This window comes from Parasteatoda tepidariorum, chromosome 6, assembly GCF_982258835.1.
Source record: "Parasteatoda tepidariorum strain Cologne lab strain chromosome 6, Ptep-v5.0, whole genome shotgun sequence".
In the NCBI taxonomy this organism is placed as follows: Eukaryota; Metazoa; Arthropoda; class Arachnida; order Araneae; family Theridiidae; genus Parasteatoda; species Parasteatoda tepidariorum.
The window spans coordinates 91,519,922-91,533,215 of NC_141760.1; positions in this window are offsets into that span (position 1 = coordinate 91,519,922).

The following is a 13,294-nucleotide window of genomic DNA, read 5'->3' on the forward strand; positions in this document are numbered from 1 at the left end:
ATTCGGTGACCATTTCAATACGATGGGCATTTTTTGAATACGTATTGACATATCAAGCATTGTAGGATCCTTAAAATTTGAAAATATATTGCAAAAGTAAGATAATAAGGTGTATTTTAGTAAATTAGTCTTCACCATCACGCTCAATATTTCCAAATAAACAGATCTAGTTAAATATTTGGGTTCGTTAATGGTTTTCATTTGGTATGGTTTCGTAATTTTAACATGAAAGCTAATAAAAAAATTCCCCAGATCTTATTACAAAATTAAATCACTTTTTAAATTTTTGAGGACCGTATGAATTTTGTACATCACATTCTGATTCTACACACCTAACATATCAGCCGATCGAACACTATAACTTACTCTATGGAATCCTACACATTATCCGATTCTACGCCCTCAGAGTTTGATGAATGTCAGTGTGCTATCTGTGGTAAAGAATACAGCACCACAACTAAAAACAATAACTGGTTGCGATGTGTAAAGTGCTTCCAAAGTCTGCTTAGAACATGTACATGATTAAATATGTATATTAGATTTTGTATATTAGATTCTTTTAGCTTATTTTCTAAAAAAGACTCATTCCTTTTGTAAGCTTTTTATGGTTAAGTGCAAAAAAAGTGTTACTTTCCATTTTACTTGTACTGTATGAGATGGCCATCTCACCTCGGCATTAAGGAAAGATGACAACTTGGTGTTTCGATTTCAAGCAATGTTTTTCATATTTTGTTCTCAGTATTCCAATATTTGTTGATGAAAATAAGTAGAATACATGCATGCATAAAAATTTAAAATATACATAAACATTTCTTGCATCTCTCTTCTTAGTATTTTATTTCAATTTGAAAAAAAAACATATGGCCATCTGTCGTAGACTTACTCCAATACATAAATCAGAAACTTTTTTAAAATGGTTGAGATTATTTGAATTTAATTCAGCATTAATATTAAATCGGAACATGACCTAACTCTTTATTAATTCAAATAGTTTTTTGCGTTTATTCAGAAAAATATAATTTAGAAAAATAAGTTCTTTATAGTTATCATTAACTATCAGAGTATAATTAATGATCACTTTTTCATTAAAATAAAATGTTCTGGATACTCTGTACTTATTTAGGTTAATTCTTTTTCGTTGAAAAGTATCACAATAATTGCGATAAAAAAATTTCAAATAATAACAGATTTACTACATAATTTAAAAATATTGATAGTCAATTTTAAGAGTTTAAGAAAAGAAAAAAAACAACATTGCAATTTAAATACTCCAAAGTAAATATTAAATCAGAGCTCGAGATATTCCGGAAATACCTAAAATAAAACCACAATTTTACAAATGTTTCGCAAATTAAATATTCTTTGTTCTGTTCATAACCTAAGCATTAAAATGCCTTAATAATTCAAAATCCATTTTTATTCCAAAAATAGCAAATATTATTATTTTTTGAAAACATCCTCGATATTTAAAATAAAAGAATGCATCATTCTTTAAATATTGCACTGTGCAATATTAAAAATGAAACCTGAAACCTTTTATCCGTAAACATATATTCTAAGTACCAACATATTTAAAAGTGAAACAGATACATATTCCCCTCTTTCATTTTTTCACCCATTTTTATTTCGATTTCAATATTTGAAAGCAAATATGCAGCAAGAGCATAATTCCGGGACGGAAAAATGTCTAAAAATTGCTTTCATGTATACAATGCAAATATGCTGCGCCCTGGACAAAATATTTGCTTTCATTTTTAAAACATATTAGAGTGCTTATTTACATAAGTGTCTTTAATAGGAAGGATTTCCAGCTTGAAGGAGCCCAAAGGAACTATTTTTGATGGAGTAAAAGTATAAAAAAATGGCGACTGATTAAAATTTAAATTAAATCGGAGAATATTTTCCAGAGTGATAATAAGTTAATAATATTTTTGCAATATTACACATAAAAATGCAATTCAATTAAATTTAATTTCCTTAATAAAAATTGAAATAAATGTAATGCAATCAAGTTCCGACTTTGAAAAATGTTTGAATGTTGAACTTAATTGAAAACATCAATTATGTGTTTCAATAAGGAATTTCTTTTAATTTGCGTCTAAAATAGCGCAATTTTATTTAAGTAACGAATTAGTGTTATTAATAAAAAGATAAATTGGGGTGAAAAATTAAAAAAAAACTGCATTTTGTAGAACAGTTTAAATTCTGAAATATATTAATTAAATGAAATTGGCGTCGTAAGAAGAAATGAATTTCTAACTGAATTATTCATTGAAAGTTTAGAACATTATTAATATAGTTGAGAAGTTGCAAATTATGTGGGAACTTCACTGCTAATTCAAGGAGCATCGATCACTTGAAACATATTCAGAAGACTCATTTGCTGAAATATACAGTGCAAAAAAAAGCAAAGAAAAAGCACCTTTTATAACTTTTGATCTACGCATTGCATTTTGACATGCTAGGCCTCCATGAATGGTAACCTTAAGTATGCAAATTTTTACAGGTCGATGTTTCAAAACAGGAAATCAGACCAAAAACGCACTTTGTCAGCAAAAACATATATTTTTTTGATAGCATTCTTGACTGTCTTTATAAGGTTAGCCTCTATCTGAAAAATATAGTCTCAATACTTTACGTCAGCGGTTTCCAAACGGTGTTTCGCAGATACCTAGAGTTCCATTAAAAGATAACACACGGGTTCCGATAATTAAACATTTTTTAAGCAATAATTAGTGTATTTACACCGAAGAGCCATTACATTATGACCCCCCCCCATCTATTACAATGGGCTCACCCAGGTTTTCATGGTTTCTCGCCCAGGAACAATGTTTTCATGGGGCACATTAGGACCCATAATCCTCATAGAACAATCCCTGACGTCTGTAAGCAACTTGAACATAGTTGCAGACCAGGTTCACCCATTCATGGCAACAGTTTTTCCTGCGGGGGATGGTGTTTACCAACAGGATAATGCACCATGCCATAAGGGTCGAATCGTCATGGATTGGCTCGAGGAACATTCCAGTGACTTTCAAGTCATGTCTTGGCCCCCAAATTCACCTGACCTTAATCCAATAGAACATTTGTGGTCTTACTTGGAAAACCAAATTCGTGCTGCCACGCTACCCCCTCGCAATGTGAGGGAATTGCAGGACCAGTTGGTGAGCGCTTGGTACCAGATACCTCAGACTACCTATCAGCACCTTGTGGAATCAATGCCACGGCGGGTGCTAGCAGTTTTGAGGGCTAAAGGTGGTTCTACATGTTATTAGCAGGGTGGTCATAATGTAATAGCTCTTCGGTGTATATTCAAACAATAATCCATAATATATGTAACATTTTATACAATATAACAGTTTATACAATATTATTTGTGTAAAATACTAATAAAAAAGTTTAAAAAGAGTGTAAAATTAATTTCTTTTTTTAAATAATTATATGTTCAATAAATTGAGAAGATAATTTGCACTAAAAAATCCATATGTATTTATAATCGAGATTTTTAATTTAAAATAAGACAACTGAATTCGGAAATAAAGAGTCACGTTTCTCTCATTACTATTCTCAACGCTTATAACAGTTGTTTTATGAAATCTAAAATTCATCGCATTTGATTCCTATTCAGCACATGCATACACCAAAAAAAAAAATTTATATAATTCAGTAATTCATTCTTCACTTTAAATGTTTCCAAAATAATTTGTAGTCTTTCTTATTCTTTTTTTTTTCAAATATTATATTAACAGCTGCAAATGAACCTTTTAATCTACCGAAAAAAGGTTTATTTACTCAGAGAATACAAGTTTTTTTTTTACTGATTTATCAAATTAATATTAATCTGCATAGTTCAATTTAAATCCTGGAACTGCTAAAATTGATACGTGATTATGTTCATTACACGTGATTATACGTGAGTCATTATACATGATAATGTTTATTAGATCAGAAGTTATTATATGCACTCGTTTTTTTTTTTTTTGCATAGTACTACCTCACTAACTATTATTTTTAGCATTTAGGAAGCTTTTCTTTCTTTCATTTTAAATTAAACCTTTTAAAATATAAATTAAGCAAAACCAAAAATTAATCTAAACTATAGACAGGAATCGAAATCCGTCAAAAAAGTTTGGTTTAATCAGAGAATATACGTTTCTTTGTCTGATTTCGTAACTTAAGACCAATTAAAAATTAGGCTCTGACTCCATTAAAATTGAGTCATTTTACGTGAAAACGTTCATTAGATCAAAAGTCATTAAATGTGTAAATGTGTTCGTTTTTTTTTCTGAGTAGTGAAACCTTACTATTTATTTTGAGCAGCTAAAATTTTTTTCCTCCTTAAATTAGGCCTTTTCTAACATAAATTAATCAAAATCAAACTTAATATAATCTTAAATTCGTCGAATTATTAGTTTAGAATTAGTAAGTGTATACTCTTCAAACGCTCTTATTCGAAGTAACTTATTTCAAGAAATAGTAGAAAAAAATTTTATTAAATCTTTTAACAACCAAACTGAATAAAATTATTAAATATTTTTTTGTTAAATTCTGTAAAGTAAAGAAAGTAAAAAATTTGAAATTTTCTTCAATAAATTACCAAGATGTTTATTATTTATAACTTTCCAGTATCAAATAAAAGAAATGTAGTTTCGAATGCTACAATATTTCAAGAAATTCATAATTAAATCGTAAAACAAGGCGCGTCAAAAAATCGTTCTTCTCAAAACCGGAAACAAAAACCTTCGACTACTAAATATAATACAATTTCTATCTTTCAACCCGAGATTAATCTCGAAACAAACTTACAACACCCTACATAAAGTGACAGGTGGACATGATAAACTTCCCCATAACCCACCCACTTTCGGAAGAGCACACTTGTCGCCATTTCTAAAAGAGAACTGGTAGCAAATTGTTGCAGAACTCGGCCGCTTTAATGCCGGAAGCATTGGCCACCCACAACATATCCAGAAAACTCATTTGCTCGAGACGTACAACCTCCCTAACGATTTTTACTGGACATTTAAAAATGTTTTTCATCTTTAACCGGGTAAAGCAATAACAGTAAGCCGCCACTTAATGGTCGAGCCACACCAAGGAACCTCTAATTGTGAGTAAGATACGCCCTCTAAGATCCTTTTCTAGTATATTCCTGATTACACGTTCCAGGGCGTTTCGAGGAAAATAAATCAAGAACTCCAGTTATGCTTATGTTTCCCTAAGGCAGGCGAAATGTTGCTGTGGAAGCTCGTTTCCTTTGCTTTATAATGGCGGAGATGACGCGGAACGGTAATGTAGTTTTGCTAAAATTATCGAGTCTGTGAAATTTTAGGAGTTTTGAAATGTCAGATTTGCTTCCATTATTATGGTGTGGTGTTTAAATGGTAAGATGGCAGTGTGAATTGATAAAGTATTGACAAGATGTCTTGTAATTCTACTCCACTAATATCGATGTGCCGGAGGGCTGTAATAAAGATAACAATACTTGAAGTTCAGTTTCTGTTCTAAACTATTTGAACAAACTTTGTAAAATGCAATGATCATCGTAATTGAGCATTAAGAAATGGAACTGAAATAATAACTTTTTTTTTTCTAAAATAGATAATAATTTTTTTAATTCATTTGAACTTTATTGGACAAATTAACGAATAAATACTCTGCCAATTACTTAATAAAAGTGGAAAATATGCAAATGAGTGTCAGGTGATTGATAAAGTTCGATACCGCTTTAAACCTATGGCAATTCAATACATATTCAATGGATCATTTTATGTAGCTAAGTTTCATCCTTTGACATAGTTTAATAAATATTTTGTTTTATTTTTCTTCAGAGAAGTTCAAAAAAAAAACTGTTTCTGCTTCTTTTTTGCTTTGTTTTTGCAGAATTTTTTTGCAATATTCTTTTGCAGTATTTGAATACGAAGTGTCAGTAAAATACAGAGAAATCCTTTTTTGAGATCTTTAATTTTTGCACTATCAGTAAACAAGGTGAAGCTAAAAATAAATAATAACGAATACGTTTTTCAAGTAGACTAAAAAAGAGAAAATAAATAATTTAATTTAATCATAAAAGGAAAAATATAGAGCTCATCAGTTACAAAAAACATGAGGAAAATTTTTGTGACGATAGAAGTGTACAAAAGTGATGAATGCTGCACGTTTTTCACTCAAAGTTTGGCAAAGGCTATTTATTTTCTCCATTTTAGTCTACCTAAAAAACGTAGTTTTAATATTTTAAATTTTATTTATTTTTATTTTTGTTTTCTTCTTTTTAGTTTCTTGGATATTCGTTTCTTAAATGTTAATTGGAATTGATTTGGTTAGTTTGTTAGTTGGAAAATTGTCGAGGCACTGAAATCTAGTTGTAATGTTAGCTATCAAGCTTGCCAGATATGATAAAAAAATTGGTCAATTATAAATTCCTTTTAGGCGTTAGCATGGCTACGCCTTATGACACGTAAGAGAGTTCTGCCCGTCAATAAATAATGGAACACGTATTTTCTTTCAGCACAGAGATTTAGGAAATTTAAATAGTCGGAAAGTGATAAATTTTATTAAGTTGTAAGACACTCATAAATTCTGCTTTTAGTAGTTAAGAAAAAAAATGTCATTGTCATCGGAAACGGTGCAGCAGAAAAAATTTGAATACTCTAGCCAGTCAGAAAGTGGTCACAATGGGATTACAAAATTCCATTCTCTTCAACACATAAGAGAGTTAATAAAAATGTAATAAAGTAAAGCTGATAAATCGTGAAAGTATAGAGCAATTAGAATAACTAATATTTATTTGAATTATCAGTTTTAAATGAAAATCAATTTAAATTGAGTTGCAGACAGCTATAATTTAATTTCTTACCAATATCTCACGATGTTTGTTTCGGTTCACCAATTTGATAGTGTAGGAAAACTTATTAAGTTTCATGTTTTGTGATATTAATGTGTAAAACTTTGAAAAAAATTTTGGAAATAAAATTCCTTGTAAAAATTTGGAATAATGTAGTTATTTCAATGAAAAGATCAATACTAGTAACAAAAATTATTATTCATTTGAATTATTATAACTATGCAATAGTGAATTAAAATTCAATTTGGAATGGTTGTAATTTGATATTTTGAGAAATGGAAGTATTTTGAGAAATACTTTAATTTCTTTAATTTAACACATTAGTTAAAATTTAAAAATAAACATTTTTAGAAATAAATTATTTCTAAAAAAATTTAATACTGTTGTATTCCAGTAAAAAGATCCATAGTAGTAGCAAAAACTAATATTCTTTTGAATTATAAATATGCGAAGATTTATTAAAATTTATTTCGGGATATTTGTTTTTTAATATGTTATCAATATCAAATTATATCTTGTTCATAATCTTTCGTAAAATATTAATGATGACAAGCATATTAAATTCCATATTTCGTGGAATAAAAATGTAAAACTTTTAAAAAAAAAACTTTTTTTAGAAGCAAGAATCATTATAAAAAATTGGAATAAAGTTATTATTCCAATGAAAAGAACTAATCATAAACTAAGATAACTTATAATATCAAAAGAGACACATAATTAAAGTAATAATAGATTTCCTACTGCTTCTTCTTCAGAAAAATATACTTTTTCCATTGCCAAGTTATTAAATAAATCTAACTAACTTACTTTTAATGAATGCTGAATATACATTTAACTAAGTACTATCTAAAAAATTTCCTGAATAGAATCTTAGCCATTATATTTAAATTAAATAATGAAGTCCTCTTTTTTAAGTAAATATTTTATATATGTTAGATATATTGCATAGTGGAAAAAAAAATGTTTGCTTTTGCTATTAGATACAATTTCTAATACGATTAGTTTTACTCAGAAGAAAATGTTTTGTTAAGTAGTACTGAAAAAAACTGAATAAAGGTAAATTGCTTTTATTTAAAGGCAAAATAAAAATACAATAGTAAATGATAGAATAAAAGAGCGTTAAGTAGGAGTTCGCGTGCAGAAAGTCAATAACTTGTAGATTTTGAATCACGTACGGAAAGGTTTTTTTTTCATCTTTTTTTTTATTTGTTTCTTTATGTTTTTGTTTATTAAAATAATGAAAATAAATACTTAATCTTATGTATACAATTTCGATTTTTTTAATGCTGAATTCTGATGATGAATTTCTGTCTTCTGATGCATATATTGTTATCTAATTTTTTAAGAATTTATTAAAACAGAATTATTTAAACTATTTTGTTTTAATTAATTAATTAATTTCATAATCTTTAATTAATAATTTAATAATTTTGATTAATAGATTATTAATTATCATAATAATTAAAATTAATTTAACAATTTTCATTTGAACTAATTAGTTTAATAATTCTTAGTAAATTATTAAAACTAAGACTTATTAATTGTAGTAATTTAAATAAATAATGAAAATAAATACTTAATCTTATGTATACGATTGATTGAACTCTGAAACTCTGATGTCTGATGTTGAAACACTGAACACTGAACTCTGATGTTGAATTTCTGTCTTCTGGTGCATATATTATCTAATTTTTTTAAACTAAGAATTTATTAAAAGAGAATTATTTTAAATATTTTATTTTAATTAATTAATTTAATAATCTTTAATTAATAATTTAACAATTTTGATTAATATATTATTAATTATTATAATAATTAAAATTAATTTAATAATTTATTAGAATTAATTTGTTTAATAATTCTAAGTTAATTATTTAAACTAAGAATTATTAATTATAGTAATTTAAATAAATTTGAAAGTATTTCTTTGTACAGGAGGGTCTTTCTTTGAAAAATATTATAACAATTCTAAAATTGTTAGTCTTTATAAACATTTAAGAGTTTTATTTTTTAAATAGATACGTACCATGTCTGAATTTAATTATCTTTCTAAGTATTTAATCTAGAAATTTTGCCATTTAATATGGAATCCCGTATAAAAATTGTATTCAATTAATTTTATTTATTCAATGGGAAAATATTGCATACATGTAAAACTTCTATACCGTCTTTAGAGTACGGTCTAAGAGTAGACAAGATAGATAAAAAAAAAATTAAATCTGAACTTGTTAAAAAAAAAAAAAAAACACTGCTGCGATTTCTGGTGAAAGAACATGTTAAGTGACATTTTGAAAACATTCTTAATATCCGAAATTTAAAGGACTTATTTTAGTCAATTGTAAGTAGAGTACATCTGTAAGTGGAGCACAATTGTTAGTAGAGTACATAAATGGAACTCAATAGAAGATCAAGTTAAACGATGCTTTTATTTTAAATTAATATTTTAATTTTAAAAATATGTTAAGTGTTATTTTGAAAACACTCAAATATCAGGCATTTAAGGAAACGCTCCAGTCGATTGCAAGTAATGTTCATTTAATAATCTTAATGAGGAACTTACTCAGCAATATTTTGATTCTTGAAATTCGTTTTAAGTTCACGAACTTGCTTAATGACCTTTTAAAAACACTGAGATATATTACATTTAATAACATGTTCTTGTCGATTGTAAGCGAATTGTAGTGAGAAAAAAAAAAGGAAAAAATAACCTTGAATATCTTTTGATGTAATGATCGGATTTTCTCGTACTGGGACTCAATCTTAATGGTTCAAGGACGTGACCTCAAATTTGCAAATTAGTTTGGGCTGAGAATAATCCTAAGTTATGCTTTATTCACTGAATACGCGAATATCTTGCTTTGACGGAGTCAAAAAATTGTAAGAAATTTTAATTAATTCCATCCAGAAATTTTCCATCGATAAACTTTATTTGTAACTGTCTAAAATGACTAACTCTTGTAATATCACAGAATTCTAGTTGAAATTAAGTAGTTGGAAAACAGTCGAAATTTTGAATCCAAGATTTAACCCTCCCCCCTCCCCTAAAGAGACTTCTCTAACACATTTTAAATTCTTAAGTTGCAATAGAGCAGTAAAAGAAGATATTTCACCGTACATCTAATAAAAGTTCTACCCAGTGATAATTCATCTTTATAAGTAATAAAAAGTTACACAATTCCACGAATCAGGCTTGGAGAAGGAGGAGTGGGAAAATAAGGAAAGAAACTTAATTATTGTTATCCAGGGAAATAAGGCACTTTTTCCAGTTTTTTTTTCTTACTCTGAATGAGATCAGGTACATTTCTTTTCTCATTTATCATTCTTCCCACCCCCTAACCGAAACCCCAGGTTCAAGATCTCTTAACTATTTGAAACTTATCATGAAGAGTTTACTTAAGTAGTTTGTAGCACGTTTGACCTTTTTTATGTTCAAAGTTTGACCATTTTTGGGCTATCTTTGCTGAACATATGGAAGAACTTCCCATTGAGAACAAATGGATCGTGAAGGCAAAGGCTCCACAATTTCGTGACTAACGGCATGATGGTGGCATTGTGCACCGGCCGTGTTTGTTTCCCAGATAAAGTGGTATCCATTGATATGAAGCTGGGTGAGCTTCAAGCCGCCACCAGGGATCGAACCACAGTTCTTTACAATCTCATTCCAGTGCCTTAATCACTGAGTCATCGCTGTAGACTATGCTACGCCTGATAAACATTCATTTTGTGCGTATAAATTAAAATAAATAAGAGTTGTATAAAATTTCAGACTGCAAGTTTTTAGACTTTATAAATAGTAAAGTAACTTGAACCTGTTTCATGTAGCTCATGCAAACCAATAACGTTACAACAGTAATTATATGAAAACATTTAGGCAAATAATCTAGCTCTCATATTGTTCTACAATAAATTTTGTAAATTATAATTATTTTTATCCGTTTCTTAAGATGGGCAAAAAATTAAAAATCGCTAGATATTAATTCATTTCAAATAAGGTAATAAATTTATTAAATTTTCCTAAAATATAATTTTCTAATATATAATGTCTACGTGTTATGTCCAATTGTCAGATACTTAGTGCGTAGTGTGGAACTCGTGAAGCAGTTAATGATTTTAGAAGTGATAAAAATGCACTATACAACATCATATATAAAATAACAATGTATCTATGCATGTATGCAATGTATGTGTAATGTATGAATATATACTATTGTAAAGTCTAAGAACATATATTTTTAATTTCACGCATTTCTTCGAAATAAGAGATGGGTTGTCAGAAAAATATAAAAATGTACCCATACTCCCAGACTCCATAGACATAAAATTTATGTTTGGTATCTCGCCAAGTCTGAAAGTATTATAATCATTATTTTTCATTCAATAAAAATTCCTCGTAACTTAAACAGGTTCATTATCTTTAAATTTTAATGTTTATGAAAGTTATTTTAATACAGCTAATAACAGCGCTTCGTCATATTTTAAAAGAAAAATGTCCTCATTAAATATTTTAATAGCATTCTTTCTTTCTATATAATTACTATCGTTTTTTTTCTTCTTTCTGTTGAATTATTATGCAAAAACTGAAAAAAATTATTCCTGCATTTTGATCAATAAATTATAGAAAATTTATAAGGAGTATAGAGTTCTGAATAAAAATTTTATTAAGGCACGCATCGTAGAATAAATTATACATTTTCTGTTAATAGTTTGAGTGCAAAGGATGACATGGAAGTATGTAGTGTATTATAATCTTATAATTAAATGTGTACACTCTTCTAAATGAAATTCTTACTTTTGTTTGTTCAACAATCCTTGAGCTGTATTTCATAAATTATGAGAATCTTTTCATCATGAAAACACGTTATTTGAGACGAAATGCAAATATATGACGAAAATGTTTTCCCATCTCGGAGCTTCATCGCTGTCTCACTACCTCACAAATCCTGTTTCTTAATTTGACGAAACTAGAATGACGAAATACGAAATCTTTCTTTACTTTAGACGAAATTCGTGTCCTCGAAGAAGTAATGATCGTTATTTCGTCATTTGGAAGAGTTTACTCGTAGCATACACCAGGAAACGGTTTCGTCTAAAGCGAAGAAAGTTAAGTGAAATTTGAGTACCCGTTTTGTAGAGTGTATCCAGAGTATCATAAAATGCTGTGGAATCTGTGAAAACAAACTTTTCAAAAACTATTCAAAAACATTGCGTGTTCCTACAATTGTTTCATTTCTTATATTTTATTTTACAACCGGCGTTGAACAGCTTACCTAATTTTGAGCCTACGCCTATCAATGTTTAACACCGTAGGCTTGCAATCGTGTACCCGACCCAGAAGACAAGGTAATTCTTAGATTTCAAGCATTGGGAGAAACAAACCTTCGCGAGGGACTTTTTGATTGAACTAACGTGCATTTACGTTACATGGAGAGGAAAATCAAGAAACCTCTCATGGCCAGCCAGATGGTAAAGAAATTTAATTCCATAATTTGTCTGTCACTGAAATATTTTATGTCAGCACTGTTGTCGGCATGAGCCGGGAGCAGAATTCATTTCACCCAGTCACCTATGGGATTCGTACCTGGGTCTTCTCATTGGAAGGCAAACGTTTTATCCCTGAGATGTTATTTTCAGTTGCTTTTGCAAATAGTTTGTTTTTGATGCAAACTAACATGTCACGACTTTTCGCGTAGCCAGAAGCTCAAATTCCATCAAATATTTATTTATTTGTTTTGAGACGTTTTAGACCAGTGACCAGTGCAAAATGGCTGTCACTTGACCAAAAAAACATCCATCTTTTGAAACTTTAATTAATAAAAAAAGTAGGAAAAATGAAAAATCTTTAGCACTGAAAAAGAAAGTCTATAAATTGGTCTTTTTGGAAAGCATTGATATTTGAAATTACAAAACATTTTCAATTATTAGTTATTTTTAGTCTTCCATTAAAAACGAAAAAAGCAAACTTCGGGCTAAAATAGTGTATCGAATATCTTTCATGTACCAATCTTTAGAATCTCGAAACCTTTCTATTACAGCTCATTTTAACCTTTTCAATGTTCTCTATATTTTTTTAAATTTATTTATTCATTTTTTTTCTGCAAAAATAAAAAATGAGACTCAGACACTGTTTTCAAAATTTGTTCTTTCTAAACTATCTAGTTTCGAAACACTTATAGTTAATGTTAAAAAGTCTTTTTATTCAGGACTATAAAGCATGAAATGACCTAAAATAGTTTTTCTAGCGTAAGATTTCGAATTATTGTCTATTTTTAACTCTTTCATTAAAGGCAAAGTATGTTGCCATAAAATACGAAAAAAGCGATTTTGAAATAGTAACTCTTTTTAAATAGTGTTGTTTAGAATTCCAATTATACTTCCAATTATAGTTATTGAATAGAAAAATGTTTTTAAGTAAAAATGAAGAGCATAGATTTTCGAAATATATAATTCAGA